This window comes from Anomaloglossus baeobatrachus, chromosome 3 (assembly GCF_048569485.1).
Source record: "Anomaloglossus baeobatrachus isolate aAnoBae1 chromosome 3, aAnoBae1.hap1, whole genome shotgun sequence".
Classification (NCBI taxonomy): Eukaryota; Metazoa; Chordata; class Amphibia; order Anura; family Aromobatidae; genus Anomaloglossus; species Anomaloglossus baeobatrachus.
Genome location: NC_134355.1, coordinates 197,033,112 through 197,051,547, shown reverse-complemented (window position 1 = coordinate 197,051,547; position 18,436 = coordinate 197,033,112). Strand labels below are relative to the sequence as shown.

Genomic DNA, 18,436 nt, shown 5'->3' with positions numbered 1-18,436 from the left:
TACTTCACATGGTTTGGGAGATGTGCAATATTGAAGATGAATATCCTGCCACGTTTCTTATACCTCTTTCAATCCCTGCCGATTAGGATCCCTAACTCTTTCGTCAAGGAACTGGCCTCTTTACATATTAAATTTATCTGGGCCAACAAACCGGCGAGACTGTCCCGGTCCCTCTTGTGCAGACCTAAGAGTAGGGGAGCCCTGGGTATCCCAGACCTTAAAAAGTACTATTTGGCCACGCATATGGTTAGGGTATTGGACTGGTGCCGCCATTCCAGAACAAAGCCGTGGGTGGCCCTAGAACAGAGTTTCTCGGAAATACACCTCCCGGCCATCCCCTGGCTTTTGAACCTCTCCCTGCCTGCTCTGAGATCCCATCCCACCATTGGCGCCACTCTGGAATGCTGTTCGAGAGGGGAGGTCAGACGTCTCCTCTTGCCAGTGCCTTCCCCCATGTCACCCATACTAGGTGACCCGGAATTCCGTCCTGGTCTTTCGGACCCGGTCTTTAGAAATTGGGTTCTGGGGGGCAAATTCAGAGCTTGCCATCTGGGTAGAGAGGGGGAATGGCCTTCACTTGCGGATATCTGGGGCCTCTTGCCTTCGGGTCCCCTGGGGGAATGGAGGGCTATGCAGTTGAGGCACTTCATGCACTCCCTCCCTCGTTTCAGTCGGTATGCCGGACCTCCTACGGGATTCGAGAAGTTGTGCCTAGGAGAGGGAGTGCTTCGACATTCACTATCCCTGGTATACAATATGTTAACAGATCCGGGAGATTTGCCCCCCCCCGGCCTACCTACTGCAGTGGGAGAGGGACCTGGGGATCAGTTTATCCAACTCACAAAGAAACAACATCCTCCAGTTGGCACATAGAACTTCGATCAGTTCCAGACTGTTGGAAGCTAATTACAAACTGTTGGCTAGGTGGTACAGGGTCCCGACCAGACTCCATAGAATGTTTCCCTCGGCTGACCCTGCTTGTTGGAGATGCGGTCTGGGGGAGGGTGATTTTGTGCACATTTTTTGGTCTTGTAAATATAGGAGATCGTTGCTTAGATTCCTGGTCATGTCTGCCAGGTCTTGCATTCCGCTTGGCTGGAAGTCTACTACCCCCCCCACGCTGACACAGTGGGTTTCTCGGATTAACGATCTGATGCATATGGAGGATTTGACATCCTCTATTAATGACCGTCAGGAAGACTTTTATAGGACATGGTTTCCATGGTTGGAGTTCACCTACTCGGCAGAGTACGCGGACTTGTTCTCTGTTCCTCAGGAGTCGTGATCCCCCCCCTTCCTTCCCCTTTTTTTTTTCTCTCTCTCTCTCTTCCTCTCCCCCCCTTCCCTCCCTTCCCTTTTTCCTACTCCACTCTCTGGCCCCCCTCCTGCTTTCCCCTCCCTCCCCTTCCTTTTCATCTCTCTCTCTCTATAGACCTTCAACCTTCTTTAGGCTTTGATCTCTTTTTCTTTGCTCTTCTCCCTACTATCATTAAGCTGGGTCGGCTTACAAAAAGAGTAAACTGGGCCAGACTCGAGTAGTAGTGGGGATGGGAACTGTAGATGTGTGCTAACTATTTGTATATACACTATGTCATTTCTGTAATAATACCTGCGTCCCTGCGGGGAGCAGGGGATGTTTTGTCTAGTTAACGAGTTTGGCTTTAAAATAAAGAATTTAAAAAAAAAAAAAGCAGAGCGGACAAAGGGACTGACAACTAGCTGGCTAGGACACTGAAACACTAGCTAACTTAACACGTTGATCAGGCACCTCCCTTAGTGGGAGAGAGCCTTATGTACCCAGTGCTTCTCAGTGATAGGTTGAGAGGCACTTCATGGGAGTGATGCACCTGCCCTTTAAGAACAGGGCAGCGGCGCGTGAGCGTGCACCCCAGGAACACTCCCAGAGGACCTGTGCCACATTCACAAGCCCAGGGAGGACAAAGCAGAGAGCACACATATGGGAGAGTGAGGAGACGCCAGGGCAAATAGTGAGGGATGGCCGCAGTGGTGAGTTAGCACACGTCCCTGCAGGGAGGAGAGCATAGAGCGCAGAGATGCCAGAGCTACAGTATACCCCCTTACGCCCCCTCTTCACCAAGGCAAATGGAACTTTCTTCTCTGAGAAGATGTCCTCATGATCAATTGAAGAAGAGACAGCTGGTAGAAGGGATAGGTTGGCTAGTCTTTGTTTGGGAGATTTCTTCCTAGACATGGAATCGGTAACCTGAACCGTCATCACAGAGGGGTCCAGAATACTTAAAAAATCCTCTCTCCCCTTCACAAAGTCACTGATAGACAGGCAGGGAGGAGAGTGGAGAACGCAGGAAAGCCAGCAGTACCGATGGCCATTGTGGATTTTGACATGTGTTTAGGATCATTAATCCATTTGTAGACTTCAGATTTTTACAGATGGTTTTATGTTTCAATAAAAAATTTGTTGAAATTTCATTGTATCCATTCTGTCCTCCTCCCTTGAAATATTCCCTGTGTCATTGGCTGCAACACAACCCCAAAGCATGATTGATCCACCCCCATGCTTAATGGTTGGTGAGATATTCTTTTCCTGAAATTCTCTGCCCTTTTTTCTCCACACTTTGATCATTGTGGCAAAAGAGTTCTATTTTAACCGCATCGGTCCACAGGACTTGTGTCCAAAATGCGTCAGCTTGTTGAGATGTTTTTGCATTCTTCTTACGCTGAACTTTATGGTAAAGATGCAGGAAAGGTTCTCTTTTGCTGACTCTTTCATGAAGGCCATATTTGTGTAAATGTCTCTGCACAGTAGAACAATGTACCACAACTGAAGAGTCTGCTAAATCTTCATGAAGGATTTTTGCAAACAAGCTAATGTTCTGATTTCTGTAGCGCCGGCACTTCCATCTCTTTATTCATTAGCCTTCTGGTGTTTACCTGCAACTATGCTCCTAACTTATAGTAAGTAGAAAAAGCAGCAATGGCCCCGGGCATAAAATCCAAGAAGCTGTATTCAATTAGGGAAATACAAAGACAGATAAAAATTACGTAGGTACGAAGCATTACTATGACCAAAAGCAGTGATTAAGGACCACACAGGTCAGAAACGCATTGCCTTTGCTCATATCCATGCTCTGTACCTACAAAATTTTTATCTTTATTTGTATTTTAAGGTCTAAGGGGAGAACGTTTCTCCTTGTGGAGACTGACAAACCAATCTGGCTGTCAGTGGTGTAGAGTTTTATAGCTGCAATGCTCCTCAGGGATATTGTATTTTAACTAATTGAATAAATCTTATTAGATTTTTGAGGCCTACAAATATAAGAACACAGTACCTATAGTCAAATATGGTGGAGGCTCAAAGATGTTTTGGGGTTGTTTTGATGCCTCTGCCACTGGGCGCTTTGACTGTGTGCAAGACATCATAAAATCTGAAATCTGATTACCAAGGAATTTTGGGTTGCAATGTAGTGCCCAGTGTAAGAAAGTTGGGTTTGCATCCTAGGCCATGAGTCTTCAAGCAGGACAATGACCCCAAACATACATCAAAAATCACTCAGAAATGGATGTAAACTGTCATGCAGTGACTACTGGGGTCCTGCCAAGTTTAGATGGGACTCGCAGTGAGTGAAGCAACACACAGGCTACACTGGTGAATCGATACAATGGAGGGCCCTGGGTCTAGGAAGAATGGAGCGGGGTCACCTCCTAACAACTCACCTGAGGCTGATCCCTGCATTCCCTAACATCCCTAGATGGGCCTTTCCCTCATGTACCGATCATGTGCCTAGACCCTGGCTGGTCCTGAAGTCACCCTGCAATAAGATAAACAGACAAACAGTTGGAAAAAGACAAACAATGAGTTCTCCAAGGTTTCTTCAGCAGGAGGTTTGCTGCTGCATCTGTAACAACACCACAGCTCTAAAGAGACAAGCTCCTTCAGCATGGACAGCTAAGGTTTGAGCTATAGCCAACATAGGGAGGAGTGAGGAGAGAATATTTATAGCAGGAGGGAGTGGCTGCAGGTTTGATTACAACAACCTGTTATATCTCTGCAGGATAGAAATGCACCTTAACCCCTTCAGTACCGAATCGAATTAAATGCGCTCCAATTCAGGGTAAATGACAAGCAGGCACTAAAGCGGATCTGTGATCAACAATACATTGTGACCTTCTGATTCCAGATCCCCCCGAGATCACATCAGTCCATGACATACTCCTGACAGATACAAAGAAGAGTGATCCAAATTTCCAGTTGAGTGGTGTAAGAAGCTTGTTGATGGTTATAGGATGCGATTGATTGCAGTTATTTATTCCAAAGGGTGTGCAAACAAATATTAAGTTTAGGGTGTCAACAATTTTTTCCATCTCCATTTTTGGGAATTTATGTGAAATTATGTCAAATTTGCTTTTCTTTCTCTATTTTTTTGTGTTGTTCTAATACACACAGAGGAAATAAAGGTGTATAACAAAAAGTATGTAATTGCAATAATTTTCTGGAACAATTTCAAGGGGGCCTACACTTTCAGCCATGACTGTTTATGTATAATGTGCATTCGCTGCTTGTTCAGATCGATATCTAACACAAAGTAACAATAGTTTTTTAAAAAGGCAAGTATATGTAAAGTGATTGATACACCGCATACCAGGCAATCAGAAATCAGTTGAACTAACCAAATTGAGCAACTAAATTAAAAAAACTACAACACAATTTAAAGGGTAAAAAGTGAATAGTGAACAAAGCAATAAAAAAAAAGTAAATATGAAAATAAGATTAAATGTAAAGGTAAAATAGAAAGAGCTTTATATGGATCAGTGGACAGATAATTTAAACAGAGTTATGTAATCACAAGTGAGTAGGGAAGAAAGGGAAAAGAGGGAGAAAAAGGTAGGGGAAGAGTGGGGAACATAGGTAACCATGCATACAATTAAATATCTAAATAAGTAACATGTAGAATACTTAAGGCCGCTTTACACGCTACGATATCGCTCAAACGATCTCGTTGGGGTCACGGAATGTGTGACGCACATCCGGCCGCGCTAGCGATGTCGCTGCGTGTGACACCTATGAGCAATTTTGAATCGTCGCAAAAACGTTCAAAATCGCTAATCGGTGACATGCTCCCCTATTCCCAATTATCGCTGCTGCATGTACGATATAGTTCGTCATTCCTGTGGCAGCACACATCGCTATGTGTGACACTGCAGGAACGAGGAACCTCAGCATACCTGCGGCCGCCGGCAATGAGGAAGGAAGGAGGTGGGTGGGATGTTACCTCCCGCTCATCTCCGCCCCTCCGCTTCTATTGGCCGGCCGCTTAGTGACGTCGCAGTGACTCCGAACGCACCTCCCCCTTGAGGGAGGGATTGTTCGGCGGTCACAGTGATGTCGCAGACCAGGTATGTGCGTGTGACGCTGCCGTAGCGATAACGTTCGCTACAGCAGCGATCACCACATATCGGCCGTACGACGGGAGCGGGTGCTATCGCGCTCAACATCGCCAGAAAATGCTAGCGATGTCACAGCGTGTAAAGCGGCCCTGAATGTGTGCAATAATGCTCGGATATATCTCACTTAAGGAAGGATCAGAAAGTGCTAAAATGGTATCAGAGATAAGCTGTCTGTCAATAATAAATCCAAGCATCACGTATTAAACATTGATAGTACAATGTCAAAAGGTGATAATATAATAATTTTTATTCATAATAGATGCCAGGATGAAAGGGGATAATGCCGTTCAATAACCTGAAACATGTAAAACAAAATGGTATGGTTTTAAAAAAAATCCAAATAAGGAAATATCAAGCTGCAGATATTGAAGATCCAAATAATGGGTATTAAGAAGGAATTGGAGGAGGAAGAGGATTCAAATGGACACAAGAAGGAAAAACTTGTGTAATGGAGGAAGAGACAATAAATGTGACAAGCAAGTAAGAGCGATAGAAAAAAAGAAATTAAGTATACAACAATATATAAAACATTATTAAAAATTGCAGAAAAAAAGGTGCAACAACTTACTTTTTGTAGAAGCCTATGAAGGGAAGATCTTCATTGATGCCCAGGGAAGACACTGCTTGTAATTCAAAGCTCCATCTAGAATCTTTCTGTAATAACGAAGGGGTCAGACTCTGGGAATGCTTCTTTAATAATCATTATGGTGGTATTATCTCTAGTGTCTATACTGGTGTTATTTGTCTGTTATATTGCACTATTATTATTATTATTAATAATAATATTAATCATTATCTTCATCATCATTTTAAATAATCTTAATAAATCATCATAATAAATCTTTTATTGGAAATATAGCTAGTAGTAAATCTTGATTTCCTGCAAGCAGGGTCATTTAAGTACGTTTTCTTCTAAATGGAAAATAATGCACAGAATATAGAAAAACTACTACTAAAGTAAGGGCACATGGTGTCATTTTCAGGCGGATGCTGCCCAGAATGCTCTTGAAAAAACGCCCCATGAAATGAACATAGTACACAGCAATGTAAAAATGATATTGCTGTGCACATGCTCGACCTTATGTCACTTCTTTTAACCCCCTCACAACATTTGACGTACCCAATGTCATAGACAGGCAGGGGTTCTCAAACTTTGACACATGGGTTTGTCACCGGGATCGTGTGCGGAACACGATGGTAGCGCAGCTTACATGACAGCTGAGCCCTGGCTCTCACAGCCAGGAGAGGCGTCTACACCAGCCCAGGCTGTTTACCCCTAAATACTTATTCCTACATTTAGAAGGCTGTGAAAGGAAGTGGATTACCACTCCCATCCAATCAGTGCCCTTGTGACGTCATCGCGAGGGTCAGATTGTTGCCATGGCAGTCTGAGGTCATCATGGTGATCTTGAGATTAGCTAGCTACAGTACCTGTTAGATCATGCCAGGAGATGTAGAAAAATTATTTTTCTGCCTACAGCAGAAAAATAACAAAGTTATAGGTCTCAGAATATAGCAATCCAAAACCAATACTTTTTTCTATAAAATAGTTTTTAAAATCAGCAAAACAACAAATCAATATAAATGTGGTATAGCTGTAATTGTACTGACCTGAAGAATAAGGCTGTCTTAGCACATTTACCACACGTGCAACATCATAAAAACAAAAAAAAACAACAATTCCTGAATTGCTGGGTTTTGTTCATTCTGCCTACTAAAAATCTAAATAGAAAGCTCTAAAAAAGTGTCCGAAAATGATAGCAATAAAAACATCAATTCGTTCTGCAAAAAACAAGCCCCCACATGACTCTTTTGGCAGAATTCAAGAAAATTATATCTCTCAATATGTGGCAAAGCAAAAGTTATTTTATTTTTTTTATATATATATAAAAAGGCATTTCTCGGTGTGTGTGTGTGTGTGTGTGTGCGAAAGCCCACCACTACTGATTAGACATAGTTGTCTAATCACTAGTGCTTTGCCAGTGAGCTTGGCACTGCTCAGTACTTACTTGATCAAGGATAGCTAGAGACTTTCGATACTCGATTGAGTATTCTGGTGCCATGCTCGAGTTTCCGCCTCACATGTTTCGCAGCTTTTATTCGGCCACTAAAAATGTGAGGATTGCCTGCGAATCATGGTAATGCGTAGCCATATTGGCTACTGGCATTACTGTGACTGGTTAGCCGTGTAGCGTCATCTGGTCTATATAAGATCCAGTAACGTCATGCTTGTCTCTCTCTACCTGGAAATAGCATAGGGAGAGTTTCTACTGGAAAAGGTGTTATAGGTGGGCAATGCCCCATGATATAAATTTGTTGTGTTTTATGTGTGTGCCATTGAATAACATAATGAATGTGTCTATATTTAAATTTAAATGTTTTAGAGAAGAATAGGTTCTAGATGCAGCAGTGATAGGATTGTCTATCAGGTTGCCAAATGCTGTCATCTAGTTGTCGATTTCAGTCAGTGGTAAAGCAAATTTAGAAGGTGTGTTAGATTAGAAAGGGTTAAAGAAGTAAACAAAGAAGTTTCAGGTGACAGGGCAAATGGCTAAGTGAGGAGGGCTCCAGAAGAAGTCAGTGAAAAGAGTGGGATCAAAGAATAAGAAAGGTCATGTCTGCCATAACGGTGTGGAGGATAAAAGTCAACAAACACTAGTTGACCAAGTGGACTCTGATGTTGCGTGTCTTACTATCTGACAGCATTGATGATTGGCAGCAGGGGTGATATGTACCAGCTGGAAGCAGTAAGTGTCATGCACCCCGCTCAAAGCCATGTCCGCATACGGAATCTCCTTGATGAAGGAGAGTGGCACCTAAATGGCCAGGGGCTGGCTGATTCCTTCAAGTGGCGTTGCAAGCAGAGTTGTTTCCTGCACAACCTTTGAAAGCACCACCTGTGATCGCAGGTAACCTGACCTCAGGCAACTTCATTGAACTAAGTGATCTCACCTCTGAGGTCACTCAGTTCAATTAGGTCACCTGAGGTCAGGTTGCTTGTGATCACAGGTGGAGGACCCTGGGATCCTCCAGCTGTGACATGACGGCAAATAAACTGAGTGATGTCACTGGTCATCGCGCGGCTCAGTCTCTGCCTGAAGTTCACAGCAGGCGGTCATATTCTATGCCCACGCACTGTCACTTCAGATGTAGCAGGGCCAGAATTGTCATGGGACCTCATGTGGATTACGTCGGACCTGGGTGTTTTTGGGGTTAATAAACGTGTGAAAGAGAGTGTGTTTTTTGTATTTTATTTCAAATACAGGATTTTTTCGGTGTTTGTGTTTATTACTTTTCACTTACAGAGTAGTAATGGGGGAGTCTCATAGATACATCCCATTACTAATCTAGGTCTTAGTGGCAGCTGTGAGCTGTTATTAACCTTTTATTACCACAATTTCCACCAGGGCGATCGGGATGAGCTGGGTAAAGTTCTGTCGGCAGCGGTCTGCTATTTTTAGGCTGGGGGGGCCCAATAACCAAGGGCTCCCCAACCTGAGAATACCAGCTCCCAGCTGTCGGCTTTATCATGGCTGGATATCAGAATTGGTAGCAGAACCGCACGCAGTTTTTTAAAATAAAAGCCGCATGCGATTCTTCTTACTTTGATATGTCGCGGGCGGAGGAGGGGACGCTGCGCTCTCCCACTGCTCGGGTCCGGCTGCTGCTGCCGCTGCTCGGTGGTGGCTCGAGCGGTGGGCCGGATCCCGGGGACTCGAGCGGCGTTCCTCGCTCGTGAGTGAAAAGGGTGGGGATTGATTGTGGGGATTGGATATTGTTCGTGACGCCACCCACGGTTCTGGTGATATTGGTGACACCACCGCTGCTCTGTACGGGGATCCCGGGAGCGATGACAGGGAGCAGCCTGGATGTTAGTTCTCCCCTCCGTGGGTAGGGAGGGTTGGTTGTCCCGGGGCCCGGTGATGGGGGTAGGGGTGAATGGCAGGCGGCTTACGGGGCCTGGTGAGGTGCAGGGTCACAGGGGCAGCGCTGTGCCGCACGTTACTGTGGTACTCACTCAGCCAATGATGAGGACACAGTTCTCGGTAAAAAACACATGGCTGGATGGACGGGTCCCACAGACGGCTGCGGTGTTTCTCCTCCCGGCAGGTTGATGGTGACTGCCTTTCCCTGCACCTGTGTAACGTGTACGGTTCCAATGGGTTCCCACCGGTAACCCGCTCCCCCAGCTTGGATGGGTGCGGAAGGAGCCCTTTTTGCCCGCAGGCTCTGGCCCTGGGAACTTAAGCCTTGGCGGTGACTGTGTTTCCCTCTCTCGGTTGGACTGTTGCCTTCTGTCGGGACTTGGCTGCTGGGAAACCCAGGAGGTTCCCTTCGCTAACGGATTTGGCAAATTCACGGCGACTCCTAGCCTTGCCGGGGTCCGTAAGCCCCTGCCGGATGGTGCTGGCTTCTCTTTGCGTACCGGTCCGGTACCGCCGGGCCACCGCCCGTCCACGGTCCTTACGGCTGGGTCCAATAGGCCTCTCCTGCAGACGGTCACCACCGTCTGCCAACCTTGCTGATCCGTCCGGGCCACACACCCGGACCAACTTCAGGCTTCTCTACTGCCACTTCCCTCCTTCCACTTTCACTTCCAAAACTAATCTCCTTACTTTTCCCGCCTCCAGGACTGTGAACTCCAGGACTGTGGGGCCAACAGCCTGGCCCACCCCCTGGTGTGGACATCAGCCCCTGGAGGGAGGCAACAAGGGTTTTTGTCTGACTTAAGTGTGCCTGACCGGCAGTGTGGGGTGTGTTGGTGTTGTGCTTGTGACGTCCTGGCTTGTCCAGGGCGCCACAGATACACAGCCAATATAACAATGGGTGCCGCAGCCTATAGCCGTATGCTTTACCATGGCTGGGTATCAAAATATGGGTTGACCCTACGCCAATTTTATTTAGTTATTTATTTTTATACCACGATTTAGATGCAGACAGCGACTCTGACTGAAAGCAGTCAGACATGCTGTTACACAGGCTGGGTGCGTTGTCTGCCTGCAACTAATCAGAGATGCAGGGACTGCTAGTGGGCAGGGGAAGCAGTGCATATGCATAGAGATAATGAGCGGCCCTGTAAGTAGAGTAAGCGGCCCCGGAAGCAGTGTATAGCCACGCGGCGACTGGTAAGTATGAAATACTTGCTATATTCTCATTTTCTTTCTTTTTTCTTTGTTTTATTTTGGTTTTTATTACCCGGGTGGCCAGACCAAAATCATTACCTGAAGTTCTCTGAGGACATCAGGCCCGAGGTCGGGTTCTTTTGAACCCGCGTGGATCTGAACTTTTACAATTCGAGTCCGCCCATCACTAGTGTTTAGCAATAAGTTAAACCCTTTAGCTGAAAAACTGGACTCCTAAACACAAGTTGATCTAGAGGTATCGCCAGCAAGGAAGTATTAACATATAAAATCCCACCCAGAATTGTGATAGGGCAGAATAAAATGGGAAAATGAGAAACACCTGGAGAGGAGCAAACCAAGAAGGGAGAACAAAGACAATTAGAACCATCAGCATTTGGACAGGGAAGAAAAGGCAATACCCCAGCAAACAGAGGAATTAACCATACAGTAATGGGTCACTGGATCGAATCCCTAAATTGAGTAATGACACGTTTAACATGTTTTCCTCCAAGAAATACTCTGTATTTAGCTCAATCCATCTTCCCATCAACTCTGACCAGCTTTCCTGTCCGTGCAGAAGAAAAGCATCCCCACAGTATGATGCTGCCATCACCATGTTTTCAGCGTGAAGTGTTACTTTTCCATCACACAGAATTTTGCATTTAGCTCAAAAAGGTATATTTTGGTCTCATCTGACCAGAGTACATGGTAGCTGTTTCCTCTACAAAACCTTTTGCAAAGTGTAGAAAGGACTTCTTATGGCTTGCTTTATGCCATTTAAAAATGGCTTTCTTCTTGCCATGCTTCCAAAAAAGCAAGATTTGTGGAGTATATGGCTATGTGCGCACGCTGCGTTTTTTGCTGCTTATTTGCGTGTTTTTTGGGTGCAGTTTTGGTCTCAAAGCTGCATGAATTTCCTTCCCCAGCAAAGTCTAAGAGATTTTATTTTGGCTGTCCGCACAGTGCAGATTTATTTGGCTGCGTCTTTGTGGTGACCACAAAGATGCAGCATGTCAATTTTAGCGTTTTTCAGTGTTTTTCGCCCATTGAATGCATTGGACAAAAACGCAGCCAAAAAACGCATTAAAAAATGCACAAACATGTGCAAAAACGCATGCATTTTTTTATGCATTTTTCCTGTGGGTGCGTTTTTGTGCGTTTTTTTGGGGCCAAAAACGCTGCATCTTTGTGGTCAGAAAAAAACACAGCGTGCACACATAGCCTATGACTAATAGTTGTGCTGTGGAAAGATTCTCACACCTAAGCTGTGAATCTCGGCAGCTCCACCAAAGTGTCCATGGGCTGCTTGGCTGCTTCTCTAAGGCTATGTTCGCACGTTGCTTTTTACCTGCTTTTTACCTGCTTTTTTGCTGCTTTTTCAACTGCAGCGTTTAATGCCAAAATGGTTGTGTTCTGCTTTTCAAGCAAAGTCTATGGGAATTTGGGTTCCTTGTCCGCACTATGCTGTTCAAACTGCAGCCTTTTTGTGGCAGAACTTTGGTCAAAAACTCAGCTTTGCAGGGCAAAACCCAAATGGCAAAAACAATTCACATGTTGCTTCTTTGAAAAGCTGAGTTTTTGACCAAAGTTCTGCCACAAAAAGGCAGCATTTTGAACAACATAGTGTGAACAAGAAACCCAAATTCCCATAGACTTTGCTTGAATAGAAGAACACATCCATTTTGGCATTAAACAGCGCAGAAGAAAAAGCAGCAAAAAAGCAGGTAAAAAGCAGGTAAAAAGCAGGTAAAAAGCAACGTGCGCACATACCCTCAGAGTTATCACACTACAGCGGCCTGAATACAAACACACATCACAATTTTCAGATGTATATTTTTTAAATATTTACAAAATGTTACGCCACCGCCGGAGTCTGCTCCAGCAACCTCTGCTCCGATCGCCAGGCGACACAGTGTTCCTGCCGTGGATGGTGCTGGTGATGGGAGAGGAGTCAATGCCAGCAGCACCGGTGGGCGCAGGCTCCGATCATCCACTGGGCTGGGTTATCTTGGGATCTGCAGTACCGCTGGCTGACTGTGGGTGGCATGTGTCTTCCAGCTGAAGTTGCCAGCGTTCAGCTACAGCCAATGGGAAGACACCACACCCTTCTTATTCCCCCTCCTGTCACATGACCACTGCCAGAGATAGTTCTGATTTTCCTGGCTCCTGTTACGTCCTATTCTGTATGGTTATTCCTGTGTGCTGACTTCTGCGTGTTTTCTAACTACCCTCCTGCCTACTGTTTTTGTACCTTGCTGCCCGATCCGGATTTGACCTCTGCTACGTTTTCTGACTACGTCATTGCCTGCCGATTCTGTCCCTGTTCCGCAATTCCTGGTTTGACCCTGCCTGACTACTACTCTCATCGGACTGCAGCCTTCCCCAGGTAGTGATCACCAGGGCCCTGTGTAATTCCAAATCCCTGTATAGGGGTTAAAGGGTTTCAGGGTTCTGGGGGTCCTGCTTAGTGAGTGGCTTCCCTCTAGCCTCCCCATTACAGCCCATCTGAGTCTGTGGATCCAGGCAGGCGTTGCACAAAACCATTTATCATTTCCTTTCTGTCGCGGGCGGGGAGGAGGGTGTCAGCAATGCGCTCACCCCTCTGCTCGGGTCCGGCTGCTGCTGCTCAGTGGTGGCTCGAGCGGTGGGCCGGATCCCGGCCGTGAGTGAAAGGGGATTGGGTTTTGGGATATAGTCTATTGTCCGTGACACCACCCACGGTTGTGGTGATTTGTTAGCACCACCGCTGCTCGGTGTGGGGATCCCGGGAGTGATGGTGTGAAGCAGCAAGTTGTTGTGTTGCCCCTCCATGGGTAGGGGTTGGTGATCCCGGGGCCCAGTGATGAGGTGGGAGATGCAGGGCTTGGTGGGCGCAGGGACGCGGGGGCAGCGCTGTGCCTTGCGGCACTGTGGTACTCACTCAGCCTGAGACGTTGACACAGTTCTCGGTAAAACACACGGCTGGAAAGACGGTTCCCACGGACGGCTGCACTTGCTTTCCCCAGTAGGTGACGGTGATGTCCCTTTGTCCTGCACCTATGTTGTTGATGGTTTCGATGGGTTCCCACCGGTAACCCGCTCCCCGGCTTCAAGCTGGACCGGAGGAGCTCTACTCTTTGCCCGCAGGCGCTGGCCCTCAGAAACTGGTGCCCTGGCGGTGGCGGTGTCTCTGTTTTAATGGTTGGGCTGTTGCCTTCAATCGGGACTTGGTTGTTGGGAGACAGCCGTCCCCTTCACTGACGGATTTGGCAAATTATGGCGACTCCTAGCCTTGCCGGGGTCCGAGAGGCCCCTGCCCCGGTGCTGACTGTCCTTTGTACACTGCTCCAGACCGCTGGGCCACCACCCGTCCGCGGTCCTTCCAGGAACTTCCAAACAGTCATCCCTCCGGACAATCACCGCCGTTGCTGACCTTGCTGACTCTGTCCTGCACACAGCTGGACCAGCTTCAGGCTTTCTTACTCTCACTTTTACTCCTTTTCTCCAGTTTTCTCCTTTGCTCCTCTACCACTTCACTTCCTTCCACTTCCTCCTCCTTTCCCTAACTTTTCTTAACTTTGCTCCACACTCAAGCTCTCCCTTAGCTAACTGCCTGGTTCCTCCTGCCTCCAAGGCTGTGTACTCCTCGGTGGGCGGAGCCAACCGCCTGGCCCACCCCCTGGTGTGAACATCAGCCCCTGGAGGAAGGCAACAAGGATTTTGGTTAGCTTTGGTGTTCCTAACTGGGGTGTAGGGTGTGGTGGTGTGATGACCTGTGACCCCTGGCTTGCCCAGGGCGTCACACTTTCCATTTCACAAATACTTAATACTTTGTGTAAATGTGTATCACATAAAATTCCAATAAAATACATTTAAGATGGTGGGCATAACTAGGGATGAGCAAACCCGAACTGTAAAATTCAGGGTTCATGCCAGACTTCTCACAAAAGTCAGTGTCTGAGTTTGGAGCCCAGGTGCTGTTCAAATGCTGAATAAAGCTTGATGAAATTCTGTGGCGCAGCCAATCAACAAGCTTTTCGGCATGCGGAAGATGCCTGGATGCTTCTGGGAACAAAATAAAAGATAAAAACCTTTTTTTGCCTGGTTATCAAAAATAGAGACAACCCCATGCCATGTTTTAAAATTATTGTATTAAATAAATGTAAAAAATGGTGTGGGAGTCCCCCTATTTTTGATAACCAGCCAAGGTAAAGCAAACAGCTGGGGGTGGTTTTATCAGGCTGGCTAGGACCTTTTTTGGCCCTTCCAAGCCTTAAAATAGCAGCCTGCAGCTGCCCCAGAAGTGGCACATCTATTAGATGCGCCAATTCTGGCACTTTGCCTAGCTCTTCCCGAGTGTCCTGGTGCCGTGACACTCAGGGTAATACTTTTGGGGTTGATGTCAACCGTGAATTGACAGCTGGCATCAAGCACCAGGGGTGTCAGGTTTCCGGGTTTTCCAGTCCTCTTTTGAAAGAGCTTGCCCTCGGTTAACATGGAGTTTTATGTTCTGTTGCCCTACTTCCTGTCCAGCTGCTTAAAAGGCCGCCTCTAAGCCTAGTCCAGTGCCTGAGTATACTGCTTGCTGTGTGCTCCTGCTTTGCTGCTGCTGCTACTTGATTACCTTTGGATCCTCCTGAAAATCTACCGACCGACTCTGGACCACACCCGGTTTCTTCAAACTGTGCCCGGACTCCGTCTGCCGTCTTTGGTCAGCACGTCTGCCCGGTTTCTTCCGGTTCATAACCATTCTGGACTTTCATCCCGTACGGACACTTCTGGACTTTACCGCTTGCCCCTTGTGTCCCGGCTGCGGCGCATTTAGGCCTTCCGGGGTTTATTGCCGGACAGTCCCTGTATAGGGGTTCGCTCTGGTGGTCTCCCTGGGGGAGTCCGGTGCGTGGCCCCGGGAATCCCCTTCGCTCCGTTTCGGAAAGGTATTTTCATGTGTTTGTTATACTGTGTATTTCTGTTGTGTATCTACCGTGGTTACATATCATAAACATCTTGTACCACAAACTCGTCTCTGGCTGTCATTGCCCTAACGCTATCGAAATCCTCAAAACATACAATAGTATTACATTATACTCAGGCCATAAGAGGATTTCGCTGGGGCAATGACTGAGACACGAGGAGTAGATCAGCTCTTTTCTATGATTAACTCCTTGCAGCAGGAGATGGAGGTGGTGCAGATTAAACTTAGAGATGTGGAGGCACAGCTGGGCCATGATCACCAGGTACTGGGTCCGGCTATACAGGACTTGCAAGTCAGAGTGGAGGCTCAGGAAGCCGGCCCCACTACGTCCGTATCAGCTGCCGGTATGCCTAGGTTACCCCCATTCCGTTTCAATGGTGACCGTAGTCAGTTTCGTGGATTTGTGAACCAATGTATACTGTTTTTTGATGCACATGCCGATTATTACCGTTCTGACCGGTCCAAAGTGTTATGTATAATTATGTTATTAACCTCACGAGCACTGGCTTGGGCTAATCCTATGATAGAGAACCGGGACATCCGTTTAAATCACCTAGATGATTTTCTGACCGCAATGGCGCAGATGTTTGATGATCCGAATCGCCGTGCTACCGCTGAATCGGCTCTCCTTTCCTTACGTCAGGGAAAGCGTTCTGTCGTTGAATACGTCACTGAATTTAAGAGGTTAGTGGTAGACACCGACTGGGGAAACAATGCATTATTGTCTGTTTTCAGAAAGGGGTTGTCCGGTACCATCAAGGACGAGTTAGCTCGTTCTGAATCTCCAGGGGATTTTGAACTGTTTCTCCAGCACTGTGTGCGTATTGATACCCGCTTGACGGAACGTAGACAGGAAAAATGGGCAGCTGTAAACCGTGTAAACAACTTTGCATTTCCTTCCAGAGAACCCGCTTTCAGGACGCCACGGGAGGCCGAGGACGTTCCTATGCAAGTGGACTCTCTGCAAAAGCGAGAGACCAATGAACGTCGCGAACACCGGCTCCGTGAGCGTTTGTGTTTCTATTGCGGTCAATCGGACCATTTCTTGATCGACTGCCCGAAACGTCCGAATCGCCCAAATAAGGTATTGGCAGCCATGGCAGAGTGTGACAACACGGACGCAGAGTCCGATATCTCTGAGGCAAGTGGACACTTGGATGCGGTATTTCCCTTGACTGTAATGTCAACCTCACCGAAGGACTCGGAAGGGGAATATACCCATTGCTCGCTCCCCATTCAGATCCGGTGGGAGGGACAGCTAATACCTACCTCTGCAATGATAGATTCTGGGGCAGGGGGAAATTTCATGGACTCCTCTTTTGCCAGGAAACACGGTATCCGGACTCAGCAAAGAGCCTCACCGGTTACCATGGAGACGGTAGACGGATCTCCGTTAATCTCTGGACCAGTTGATCGGGAAACCGTACCGCTAGAATGCGTCATGAAGCCAGGTCAGCAGGAGACCCTTGTTTTCATGCTAATTTCCTCTCCTCATTTTCCGATTATTTTAGGTATTCCGTGGCTACGGTCTACAAATCCGGTCATCGATTGGGAAACTAAGGAAATATCCTTCCCACCGCAGAGTATTCCGACCATTAGTCCAACTGTTCCGGTTCCAGTAACACCGAATGCGGAGGGCACTGTACAGGTACCTGTTCTACCCCCGGTGTATAACGACTTTGCGGACATATGCGACAAAAGAAAAGCCGATCGGCTTCCCCCGCATAGACCGTATGATTGCCCCATAGACTTACTCCCAGGGGCGGAGATCCCGTTTGGTCATGTCTACCCGTTACCCGGCACCTGAGCTAGAAGCACTAAAAAACTACATTGATGAAAGTCTAGCTAAGGGATTTATTCGTCCGTCTACCTCACCAGCAGGGGCACCCATCTTTTTTGTGAAAAAGAAAGAGGGGACTCTAAGACCCTGTATTGACTACCGGGAACTGAATAAAATAACCATCCGGAACCGGTATCCGTTACCATTGATTCCTGAGCTATTGGAGAGGGTCCAACAGGCAAAAATATTCACCAAATTGGACCTCCGTGGGGCATACAATCTACTCCGCATACGTCCCGGAGACGAGTGGAAGACCGCGTTCCGATGTCGGTATGGACATTTTGAGTACCTAGTGATGCCTTTTGGACTTTGTAACGCTCCCGCGGCTTTCCAACATCTAGTTAACGATATTTTTAGGGATATCATGGACCAATTCATGGTGATTTATCTGGACGATATCCTAATCTTTTCTGATTCCCTACAGGAACACCAGGAGCACGTCAAGACCGTACTTACCCGGCTGAGGGAAAACCACCTGTACATCAAACTGGAGAAATGCGAATTCCATTGCTCACAGATACAATTCTTAGGTTATGTCATCTCTCCTCAGGGACTGAACATGGAGTCTGGCAAAATACAAGCAATTCTAGACTGGCCGGAACCGGGAAACATCAAAGAGGTACAACGCTTTGTCGGTTTTGCCAACTTTTACCGACGTTTTATCCGTAATTTTTCAGAGATCGTTCGTCCCATCACTCTGTTAACCAAGAAAGGACAGAAGTTTGTGTGGTCCGCCCAGGCCCAGGAAGCCTTCCATCGTCTCAAGGTTTGTTTTACCTCAGCGCCTATATTGGTACATCCGAATCCCGCACTTCCCTTTATCGTGGAAGTCGACGCTTCCGACTACGCATTAGGGGCCATCCTTTCTCAAAGGACTGGGGACAAGAGTCTCTTACATCCGTGTGCTTTCTTTTCCCGCCGGTTGTCCCCTGCAGAAAGGAACTATGACATTGCGGACAAAGAATTGTTAGCGATTATTTCCGCTTTCAAGGAATGGAGACACCACTTACAGGGAGCCGCGCAGCAAGTGATAGTACTCACAGATCATCGTAATCTGGAATTTCTTAAGTCTGCCAGGTGCCTGTCTCCACGGCA

At 47.0% G+C, this 18,436-nt stretch overlaps 1 long non-coding RNA gene across 1 annotated transcript; it reads right to left on the bottom strand.

The window, feature by feature from the left end:
- Positions 1-3,706: 3,706 nt before the first annotated feature.
- LOC142295124 (uncharacterized) lies at positions 3,707-6,599 on the bottom strand. Its single transcript, XR_012751372.1, has 3 exons — positions 6,545-6,599; positions 5,993-6,078; positions 3,707-3,788 (listed from the first exon to the last, which is right to left on the bottom strand). It is a non-coding gene; the product is annotated as an uncharacterized LOC142295124 (long non-coding RNA).
- Between the last annotated feature and the right edge of the window lie 11,837 nt (positions 6,600-18,436).